Here is an 11,672-nt window from a genome sequence, read left to right as displayed (position 1 = left end):
TTGGGACACTTAGTTGTGTCCACTCCAAAGACCCTGTTATCTGAGTTATTGCATTTGGTTTTCTCTCCTAAGGGATGTCTTGTAGGGCATGGGGAGGCTAAAATTGCCCAAAGCCAGATACTTAAATGTATCGGGGGAATGCCCATCCCACACCCTGTTCCTTTCCACTTCACACAAATTGGAATCTTGGGCAACACTGTTGTTTCTTCTTCATGAACGTCACTTCCCTTTCATGTCTTTCAAAATAATGACTGTCGGTCCTCCGTATCTGAGGGCTTCACATCCACAAAGTCAATCAACCTCAGATCAAAAATATTAAAAAAAAAAAAATTCCAAAAAGTTCCAAAAAGCAAACTTGAATTTGCCCCTCACTGGCAACTATTTCCATAACATTTACATTGTATTCGATGTAGAAGTACTCTAGAGACAGTTTAAAGTATACGGGAGGATGTTTGTAGGTTATACGCAAATACTACACCATTTTATATAAGGGACTTGAGCATCTGTGGATTTTGGTGTTCTAGGGGGTCCTGGACAATCCCTCCAGATACTGAGGGATGGCTGTATGAGGACAGCCGACCTAACCCAAGAATGTATGTAGGCTTCAGGTCCCTAATATAAACCCCACAGTGCTGACAGACCAGCTCTAGCCCTGTGAGTTACACCCACAGGCAGACAGAAGAATGCTGGCCTGGAGCCAATGCGAATGTCTTAAAGGAGGTGGTTCAAGGACAGGTTGTAAGTGGTGTAACAGGTAAAATGAGGCAGCGTGTTAATAGCTGCAATAAAAGGAGCCAGATATCTAAATTTTTATGCTAAGAAACCAAAATGCTTTTGAGAGCCTGGAAAAGACGTCTTTACTAAAGAAAATGATAGGGGGAAAGACGCAACCAACTTTGCAGATAGGAATTAATGTAAAATGTCATAGAGAAAAAGCACAAGTTTGTGGCCTTTTAAAAACTCAACCCAATTGAGGGGAGGGTATAGCTCAGTGGTAGAGCACATGCTTAGTGTGCATGAGGTCCTGGGTTCAAACCTCAGTACCTCCTCTAAAAATAAACAAATAAGTAAACCTAACTACCTCTCCCCCACCAAAAAAAGTCTGTGGCAGGTGTTATTACCCCATCTGCCCTACAGATGGGAACTTTGAGATGCTGGCCTTGTGTTCCAGGGGAGCCAGGTCCAGAACACCACATTTGCCTGGTTAATTTTGTTTCTGGCCAGCTAACACTCTCCCTTTGTGTAAAGCCTCCTCTTCTCTTTCAAGACCACGAAGGTAAGCCCGGACAAGCTTGACTTACTTGCCAGAAGAAGCAGTTGATGGAAGACATCTTTCTAGTTTTTGCTGCAGACATTGGTTTCACCAAATAGCCAACCAGCCTTTGCTGATCTTAACAGGGTAAAATACAGTACAGAAAATTATTCAGTCCAGAGGAGAGAGAAATTTCTGTATCAGAACAGAGAGGGCAATAGCAAAATAGCAATTTGTACAAATTCTTATTTCCACTCCTCATTGGCTCTGTTATGGAGAAGGTCTTTACATGAGTCAAACAATCATTTAAATGTCATTGATTATATCATTTGCCAAAGGTTGGAGAGGGTCTGCAACATATGCTTAAAATTATACACTCTTAGATGCAATAATAAAGGAAAAACATCTTTGAAACTACTTCCAAAACCCCATCAGTGGCATCAGCAGCAGGCTGGCAGAGCGGGTTCTGGAGAAAGGGAACAGAAGGGGTCTTCCCCCTTCCTGCATCCCCCGGCCTCACAGACACAGCCGGCTCTCAGTACAGATGCTCCTCCCCTTTCATCTGAACTTTCAATTTAGGAACGTTTCCAGATAGGAATCAGGCATCATTCCTGGGGTGATAACGTGACCATTTAATGACACTCATCATTTTAGATGGCAATCTTAAGCCATATACCACACAGGTTCAATCTTTGGGCGTGGCCAGCAAGGACAAAGGAAGCAAATAAGATTGTGAATCAGCTTGAAAGGAATGAGGGAAAGAAACTGAGATTATCATGTCCTAACCCAGTAGGTAGGAGAAAAAAAAAAAAAGGAGTTTAGGCTTTGCATCCTTACAGAACTGGCTTGTAAATTCTACGACCCTGGACAAGCCACGTTATCTGTCTGAATTTCTGCTTTCTCATCCACCGAATGGAGATTATACCTCCTTTGCAAACTTTTCAAAGGATTAGAAAGAAGTCATGGAAAGCATATAGTATAAATATCTCCCCAAGTAGGGATTAAGTTTAAAAAACAAAGGCAGCTACCAGCAGGGTTCTTTTTATGTGCTTATTAATACTATGTGTTAGGAAGAACTGATTTGGTTTTACCGGGGGATTGCATCCTTGGAGGACAACCTAAGCACTCAGAATCTCAAGAAATGTAGACACAGAGGGACAACCAGACTGAATTAGGTTGCTGGAAGCCGTATTTATAGATGGTCATTAAAATTAAAGAGGTATTAGAAGAAGATACCTTGTATTTTACCAACTGAAGGAGTTCCAGAAGATACGGAGGTGGTAGAAGTCTACTGGGGACTGAGGAGTGTCAGATACTTGTGTGCACATCTCTCTTAGCGTGCAGAGCCCTGCCACACCACTTTGTGCGATCTGGGATGATCTGGGCAGGGGCGTCAGAGTGGTCCTCAGCTTGGGGGTGTGGCACGTCAGAATCAGGAGAATCACGGAGTAGCTGCTGCAAATTGCACACGGAAGATTCTAGGATCTCCTCTTGGAAAGGAATGCCAGGATCTCCATGAAAGAGGGGGGAAACCAGAAGGAGTTGTAATAAATCTCATCTCTTATTTTTGTGAATGGCCACTGTGGTCAGGGGCTAGCCTTGAGGAGACCTGGGCCAATGCAATGTCCCTTGGTCAGCTGCTACATTCCATCAGTAACACCAGTACTTGGTAAACATGCAGATTCTTGGGCCCCAAACCTTATCTACCCAATCCAAAGCTGTAGAGATGAGACCAGGGCATTTATTTTTCCACCAAGTTCCCCAAGTGAATATGATGCTGAAAGCTGTTCATTACAGTCTTGGTAAATGGCCTGCCTGTGAGAAGATCAAAGGATAAGGCAGACACATAAATGTATCAACCTGGACAGTCACCCAAACATGGAATAAAGGTGGAGTTGGAGGAGTGCCAACATCTGAGCATTTGAGAGGCAGGATTCCAGGCCCAGAAGCCTCCCCGGCAGATCTCACAGCTGAAGTTGAAGGTCAAACCCAAGAAAATGCTTCTTGCCGAAGAATCCTCTAATGATTGCTGAAAACCTCAGCTCTTCCCTGCAACCCCAGACTCTGTCCTCTCTGCCCTTTCTTCTAAGAGCAAAGGTCTCTGGCTATTCTGAGCAGTTAGTCTTCTGGTCACTTTCCCCCTGGCAGAAGCAGCTGCTTTGGGCACAGTGGAAGTGCTCGAAGGTCTGGGGAAATACGGGCTAGGGGAGCCCCTGAACACCCCTCTGGGTCAGCAACGAGTCCTCCACCCCTCCCTGGGCTGCTACTCCTTGTTTCCACCTGCCAAGACCAAGGTCTGGATCACAGGATACCCACTCACTTCCTGCTCATGGAGGCAGGTAAACAGTTGCTAGCTATAGAGTGGGAGGAATAAAAAGAAGGGAAAAGGGAAAAAAAGGAACCAAACTACACTGAGCAGTAACTATATGCCAGATAACTGTGTTTGGTTCCTTATATGCACAGATCTCAGTTAATCTTCACAGCATTATCATGAGACCTATATTATGATCTCAACTTTATAAAATGAGGCAATTGGGGTTCAGTAGATTTTCCATTCATTTAAAAATATTTATTAAGCCCATATTCTACCAGACCCTTTTCTAGGCGCTGGGCGTATACTTGCAGTCAACAATAATACATTTGATTCCTGATGTCATAGAATTTACAGTCTAATGGAGAACTCAGCTATAAATCCAATAGACACACTAATGAATGTAGTCACCAGCTAAGAAATGGACTCAGTTAAAAAAAAAAAAAACTGTGGTTTTTCTACACAAGTGTGATCAAAGCATTTACAAGCAACGAAGTTATGAAGTTTCTGGCACTGATATGATTATTGTAAGAATAATAAGGAGAAATCTGGGATATTGGAAAGAGAATGTTGGTCTCCTAATAAAGCTGAAGAATGGTGCAGTGGAAGTGGTTGATCAAGTAAGCAAGAAGAGATGGCTGTAGATAGAGCCAGATGAGTGAATCCCCTATTGGAAGAAGAAGGTGTGGCCATGAGAGTGGGTGGCTGTAAAAGCGGTCTTTGGAAATGGGATTCAGGAAGTGGAAAGACAAGATGCATTTTTTTCACGTGGATGTTGAAGAACTGCAATGTAAAAGTAGGACTTGGGGTAAGGAGTTGATGCCAAAGCGTTTGATGACAATAGAAAAGAGATCAGGAGGTCAACAGATACCAGCAACCAGAAGAAGGTGATCAACTTAAATGAGTTTCCAAAACAGGAACATGTCAAAGTTCTCCCAAGGGGTTGGGAATGATTGTCTGGAGGCCGTAATGAGGAACAAGGACAATATCATGCACCACATGTTACATGCACCAAATCACAGCTAGAAAATGATGAAGCTGGTATTTGAACTCAAGAACTGGAAAAATCCTAGAAGCTTTCTTTCTCTCCTTATGAATTGAGCAAAATAACTTCCTCCCTTCTTCCTCAAGATCATCTTCCTCCATTTCTACCTCTTCCTATTCATTTCCTTCTCTTTTCGAGGAGGCAGTGGTCCCCTCCCATCCCCATCAAATGGGAGATTATGTTTCTTCTATTAGGTTTATTTCTGATTTTCTCAAGCCAAATTCAGAGGGCAGGCATGCCAGAACAGGCAAAAAGATGAAGAAAAGTCAGAGGAATTTCAGCATCTGCAGGACAGCAGAAACAGTCATAGGTCCATGAGAGCCATGGAGAAGAAAAGATGAGAAATTCAACCAAAAGTTTAACCACAGATTTGTGCAAACGACCCACAATCAGAATAGTCAGAAATATCATGGACAAAAGAAGAGAGTGGGCTTCCAGAAGCACAGAAATTAGATGACTCCCCATAAGGCTCATCAATGACTCAGCATAGAGTCCTTTCATCACTTACTTACACAAGAAAGACCTGGAAAACCCCAGAAACATCCTCCATAGAAGAGTGACTCCCTGTCATCTGGGAAGGAGAGGCAGAGAGAAAGTAGTCACCTCCACTTAACTACTGGCAAATTTTGTTCGTTGTCACTGTTGCTCTCTACTGATGTAACCCAGTGTCTGATTGTCCTTGCCACCTAGTCTAAGTAAGAGCTTTGTTGATATAAATTGGATCAGGATTTACTTTACCTCACGGAAGAGACAATTCATCTAATAGTTCCCCCAAAAAGTCTATCTTCATGTGGGATCAGCTTGTGAAAGTGTAGACTGGATGGTGAACAATAGAGGGTGATCTGGAAGGTCTTCCCTCCAAAGCTGTCCTCCCATTGAGAGCTGGAACCACCCTCACTCTTCTGGGGAGCAGCATCTTCAGTGGAATTATTGCTAATTCCTTTTCAAAGTGAAATTATCAGAGGGCTAGCTGATTGCTACCACCAAGGAAGCGCGAATGCATTTACAGAAATACTTTCATCTCTCAGGTAGACAGGATTGCTCCAGGTATTTAACAGGTGAGTTCTTTAACACGTCACATCCATCTTCAGGCTTTCTTTTATTTCTAAGACCACACACACACACATACACCCCTCCACTCCTCACTCCCGTTAGCTCATGGTCAGCAGGGAAAGATGGGCAGAGGCCTTGTGATTCAAGGAGAAAAGATAAAACCCTTTGAGACTCAGCATGGCAGAGAAGGTAGACCTTATCATCATAAGTTAGTTGGCCTCAGAAAAAACTTTGAAGAAGCCTGTGTGTCCTTGTTTGTTGGCAACTCAACATTGTCACTGTGGCTGCCACCACCTTCCAGGGCCCCCTCCCTCCTGCGTGGAAGAACCCTGGGAAAGCATTTGGCTGGATTCGCTTCTCTGTGTGGCTGCAGGTCAGTCTGCCCATTAGGGGCACTCCTGTGAGGTTTACAGATGGGGAAGTGGGTTTTTTTAATCTATATTTTTATTGAAGCATAGTCAGTTTACAACGCTGTATCAGTTTCAGGTGCACAGCATAATGCTTCAATCGTACATGAACATACATGTATTCATTTTCAAGACAGGGGGAAGTTTTTAAGTGGCCGGTATTTGCCAAGGCAGTCGTCTATTTTTTTAAGAAAGCTGAACATTTACTGAAAATTTGGGTGCACATTGTCTTTTAGGACACCCATTAAGTCACAATAAGGTTCTTATCTTTGGCAATTTCTTTATTTTCTATTTTGTTCTTTTCTGCTTTGAATTATTTCCATCTGTACACTTTCCTTATGTTTATCCTGCTAGTTCTATTTTTTAATGTTCTTTTCTTTCCTTTTTATTGAGGTAACATTGGTTTATAACATTATATCTTAATTATAGTCAAACCCGGTGTAGACGTCTTTCTCAGAGAGGCCTTTGCACAAATATAAATACCCATTATTTTAATGATATTTAAATTCAAAATTCCTGAGGCCTGAAAGAGTATTCTCTACTATAACCAGAGTATATAAAAATAAAATACCATTAAACTTAATTACTGTAAATTGTCAGACATTGTACTTTTCACCTCAAAAATGCAAGCGGAAATTTTCCTATAAATTCAGAGTGTTCAGATTATCTGGATCCTGTTTAAACTATTTCATAAAGCACCCCAGTTTTTACCATTTTAACACATTTAACACATAATATATATAAAACCCCTACCGGTTCTCTTTCTTTGGAGAACCCTGACTGATTTAATAATCAATCTTCTGTTACATACTTGGATAGTATTAGTTAATTTATCCTACCTACTTAGTACTAGGAATAGAGCAGACACCAAGATGGATACAATCCCTTCTGGTAAACAACAAGGATTTACTGTGTAGCACAGGGAGCTATATTCAATATCTTGTAATTACTTATCACGGAAAAGAATCTGAAAAGAATACATATATTATATAAAACGGAATCACTTTTTTGTACACCTAAAACTAACACAATGTTGTAAATCAATTATAGTTTAATTTTAAAAAAATTTCCATTATGGCTCTTCTACTTTAGTGGGAAAAATTAAATTACAAAAACAATTGAGCATATTAATGTAGGGCCCCGCCTGAAGGCTCTAGAGAATAAGCCATGGGCTGAACTGATAAACAAGCTGTGAGGAATGCCACGTATCCAGGCTGGATAAGAGATGGCCTACTTAATGTATCCAGTATGGACGGCTGGCTAGCCAGTGACGGGTAAGATCCTCAGAGGAGGACAACCTAAGACAGGCTCAGCCGGCTGGGTGAGAGATGGCCTACTTAACGAAGTTTCGTGACGAACTTTCAAACAATCTGTCCTTGATGATGTAACATCCTGTGCTTACTGCAGGAGCCTGGGGACCTAAATAGCTTAAGATTATTAACATTGTCATAAGTTAGATGGTATGTGTGGGGCATCATGCATGTCCTATATAAAACCTTTTCTAAAAAAATCAATAAACAGAGAACTGCTTCGCTTCTCTCTGCACTGTGTTCGTGTGTACATGATGTCACGCCACCGACAATTAATATATATAACAGGTGGTGACAAAGCAAGATATTGATTAACATAAGAAAAGCCATACTGAACAGGGGGGTTCTGAGAAGTCCTCTCTGACGAGGGGCATCTGAGCACGCTCTGTACCAAGTGTTGGCGCACAGCCTATAGGCACCTGGAGGAAGAGTATTCCAGCAGGTGGAACAGGAAGACCCAAGGCCCCAGAGGGGCTGCATGGGACCGGCCTGGTACTGTCATTGCACACAGTCCTGTAGATGTTCTGATCCTGTGCAAAGTGCACTGGGCTGCAGTCAGGAAACAGGTCCTATCACTGCCCAGACATCATTTTATCCTCTGGTCTCTGACTCCTTATGGAAAAGCTGAAGCACTAGGACCAGATCGCTGTTTCCTGTGCAAAATACCCACCATCCTCCTGCCTCGTACATCCTCCTCCCAGCCCTTTCCAAGATACAAAGACAGCCTCTGAGGAACATTCCAGTGAAGACAGCCTCTGAGGAACATTCCAGTAAAGAAACCCATATAACTTTATTTAACCCAATGTTTCCAAACACACTTGGGCTCAAAACCACTAGCTTTAAAGAGCCAATTCATCTTTCAATTCTAAAGTTGTCTGAATAATGGGACATAAAGTCACACACGCTCCCAGAGCTCCAGCTCTCCAGCTAACAGGATCTATGACTTTAAAAAGAAGGGACTGGAGAGAAAGCGCAGCTTTTAAAGTTATTTTTAGCAGCAGAACCTTACTTACATATAAATTCCTGCGTGAAACATCACTAAGCAAAACAAATTAAATCAGAGATGCCTGGGCTGAAGCAAAGGTAGTTTACACTCTAGCTGGAAAACACTGGGCTCAGTTTAGTGTGTGTGCTACGGTTACACTGCCCTCTAGTGTCTAATTCTCAAAGAAAGTAAAAGTAAAACTACTACAGAAATTGCAAACTTTCAGGCTAAGAGGTGCCCAAGACCGCTATTTGCTACACAGCGACCCTCAAAGTGAGGTCTCCAACCAGCAGCAGACGCATCACCCGGGAACTTGTTAGAAATGAAAATTTTCAGTCTCAACCCGAATGCCCCTCCCCAAGACCTGCTGAATCAGTTCATGCGGGAGGGACTCAAAAGTGTTTAAACACACCTTCCAAATGAGGAGCAAAATCGCAAGCACATCACCCCCAGGTGGAGCAGCAATTTTTTGTACCAAGTTGCTTTCAATCAAGAAAAAATATATATATATGGACTTGGGAACAACCTGTTGAAAATCAAAAAGTTCACAAACAGAAGAGTTTCTGTCTTCTAGCATTTGTTAAGCAGTTTTCACTTTTTGCCATAACAGTTACATTCATTCCAACAAACCACTCGACCCAGTTTTTTTGTAGCATGACCATGAAGAACAAAAGAACAACAAAACAATGGACCTGATCGACTTTTTTCTGAAAGAAAATCTCTGTGGTGATTATACCCATTGTAAAAATCAGGGTTTACATTGTGAAATAGTGGTGAAACCCTAAAAAGCTGACTTGTATCAAGACGTTTACAGGATGGGATTTCCAGCATAAGTTTTTTTTTTCCTGGCCAGCCATTGTGAATTTATGTTCTGGTCATGACCAGCGAAACCAGATAAAGGTCCATGAATGGGTTAAAGCAATTTCATTGCAGCTACAAGAAAAAAATGGCTTTTTTCCTTCTTCCTTCCCCAGAGGCTGCCTGAGCACACAGGGTGGATGAGGGCTCTGTTGACTAAAAGCATGAACCCTACTGAGCTTGCCCTGGGACCACCAGCCTCCCAATAAAAGGTGTCTTCATTGTCTCCATGGCACACTTTTTTCCAAAACTTGGTAACTTGATAAAGAAGACTGAGCCAGTAAAAAAGGAGAGCAATGGTTATAAACATTAGTATCACCAGGGGAAAATCAGTATAAAATAAATTTACAAGTAGAGTAATGACTAAGCTATAAGGAAATTTATGAATTTTTTAATTTGAAAATTACAATTTGCTTAAAAAGACAGTTCACCTAAAAGGGTAAGGCAACCACTTATCATTTCTGTAATTCATACAACATTAAATTTAAAAAACTAATATTTCAGTCTTTTATGAGAACACTTAAGTTTTCAAACCACCACCATATGGGGTATAATCAATGTTCATTACCTAGCTAAAAATTATTTATGGGTAGCCGTGAAAACAAACTTGGAAATTTTACTCCATATGCAAATAAAGACTCATTTGTCCTACTTATGTTGAACAATAATGAAAATACGGATACATGGAAATCCAGGATAGAATATATTTAATGAAAATCTTTAAATGTGAAATGCATCATACACGTTGTCCAAATGATCAAAAGTGAAAATTAGGCATGTCAGAATCTATGTTGGTTTCCTAGGGCAGCTATCACAAACCTGTGTCACAAAACTGGTGGTTTAGAACATTTTATTGTCTCATAGTTCTGGAGACTATAAGCCCAAAACTGTGTCAGTAGGACCATTCTCTCTCTCTGAAACCTGTAGGGAAGATCTTTCCTTGCCTTTACCAGTTTCTGGTGTTTGCCGTCACTCCCTGGTGATCCCTGGTGATCCTCGGCTTGCAGATGCATTACTTCAATCTTGGCCACCTTCTCCCTCTGTGTCTTTGTGTTCTCCTTAAAAACATCTTAGTCTCATAATAGATTAAGGGACCACCCTACACTAGCATGACCTCATCTTAACTAATTCCACCTGCAACAACCCTATTTCCATATAAATCCCACTCTGAGGTACCAGGAGTTAAGACTCAACACATTTGGGGGGAGGGCACAGGTCACACCTTAACAGTTTACCCTCTGTCCCGCCTCCCAAAATTCATGTCCTTCCCACGTGCAAAACACATTCACCTCATTCCCAACATTTCCAACTGTCTTAACCATTCCAGCATCAACTCTAAGTCCCAAATCTCATGTAAATATCAATTCAAAGTCCCGGATTTCACTGTCTAAATCATCTAAATCTGTATGGGTGTGATTTATCCTGGAGTAAAATTCTTCTCCATCTGAGAACCTGTGAAACCACAGAACAAGTTATCTGCTTACTAAATACAATATTCAGGCATAGAATAGACACTCTCACTCCAAAGGGGAGAAATTGGGAGGGAAAAGGTGGTAATAGGTCCCAGGCAAGTCTTAAAAACTAACAGAGCAGGTTCCCTTGGATTTCAAGGTCCACGAATCATCCTCTATGGCTTGATGCTCCGCCCCTTGAGCCTGATGGGATGAGAGCCTCCTCTTCTTGATCTGAGGAGACTGCATCATTCCAAGCTTCTATATTATGGCTCTGCCCTTAGAGTCATTTTTCCTTCCTTAATGCTGTCTCAGTCCCTTTTAGCCCAGGCTGGTCATGTTTCTGCTGGTATAAAATTCTCAAAAACTTTGTCAGTCTCCCACGCAGTTCACAGAAGCCTAAGCCATCAGACAGGAGGGTCCCCCCTGCAGCTTGCTTGGGTAACCCCATCTCTATTCCTGGCTTCTCCTGAGATGGCTTATTAGATCCACTAGCTACACATCTAATCTCTAGCAAATGACTGTCCAGGCCGAGCCTCGGTCCTGTTTCCAAAGTACACTCTTTGGATAGGCTGAGAATCTTCCAAATCATCAAGTGCTGGTTTATTTTTGCTTTGCAGATCATTCCTCAATTTATCTTTCCTCTCACATTTTACTGTAAGCAGCAAAAAGAAGCCAAGCTCTGCCTTCCATACTGCTTGGAAATCTCCAAGCAAAATATCCAAGTTCATTGCTTACAAGTCCTACTTTCTTCCCAAAAAGAGAACATAATTCAAACACGCTCTCTACCATTTTATAATAAAGGCCACCTTTCCCCCAGGATCCATTAACATGTTCCTCCTTTCCATGTGAGACCTCCCCAGAAGCACCTTTACCATCCATATATCTAGCAAAATTCTGCTCATGATGATACATGTGTGCTGTGCTCTAAGACAACAGACACTTCCTCTATAGCTCCTCTCTCTTCTGAGCCTTCATCAGAAATGACTTTAAGGTCCAT

General features: G+C 41.8%; 1 long non-coding RNA gene and 1 other non-coding gene across 2 annotated transcripts; both read left to right on the top strand.

The window, feature by feature from the left end:
* LOC116663886 lies at positions 1–11,395 on the top strand. Its single transcript, XR_004320247.1, has 3 exons — positions 1–515; positions 3,375–3,381; positions 11,386–11,395. It is a non-coding gene; the product is annotated as an uncharacterized LOC116663886 (long non-coding RNA).
* TRNAT-AGU lies at positions 978–1,049 on the top strand. Its single transcript has one exon. It is a non-coding gene; the product is annotated as a tRNA-Thr (tRNA).
* Positions 11,396–11,672: the final 277 nt, after the last annotated feature.

The sequence above is a fragment of the Camelus ferus genome, chromosome 5, assembly GCF_009834535.1.
Source record: "Camelus ferus isolate YT-003-E chromosome 5, BCGSAC_Cfer_1.0, whole genome shotgun sequence".
NCBI lineage: Eukaryota > Metazoa > Chordata > Mammalia > Artiodactyla > Camelidae > Camelus > Camelus ferus.
The sequence above is the reverse complement of the archived record's forward strand: the minus strand, read 5'-3'. Positions and strand labels throughout refer to the sequence as shown.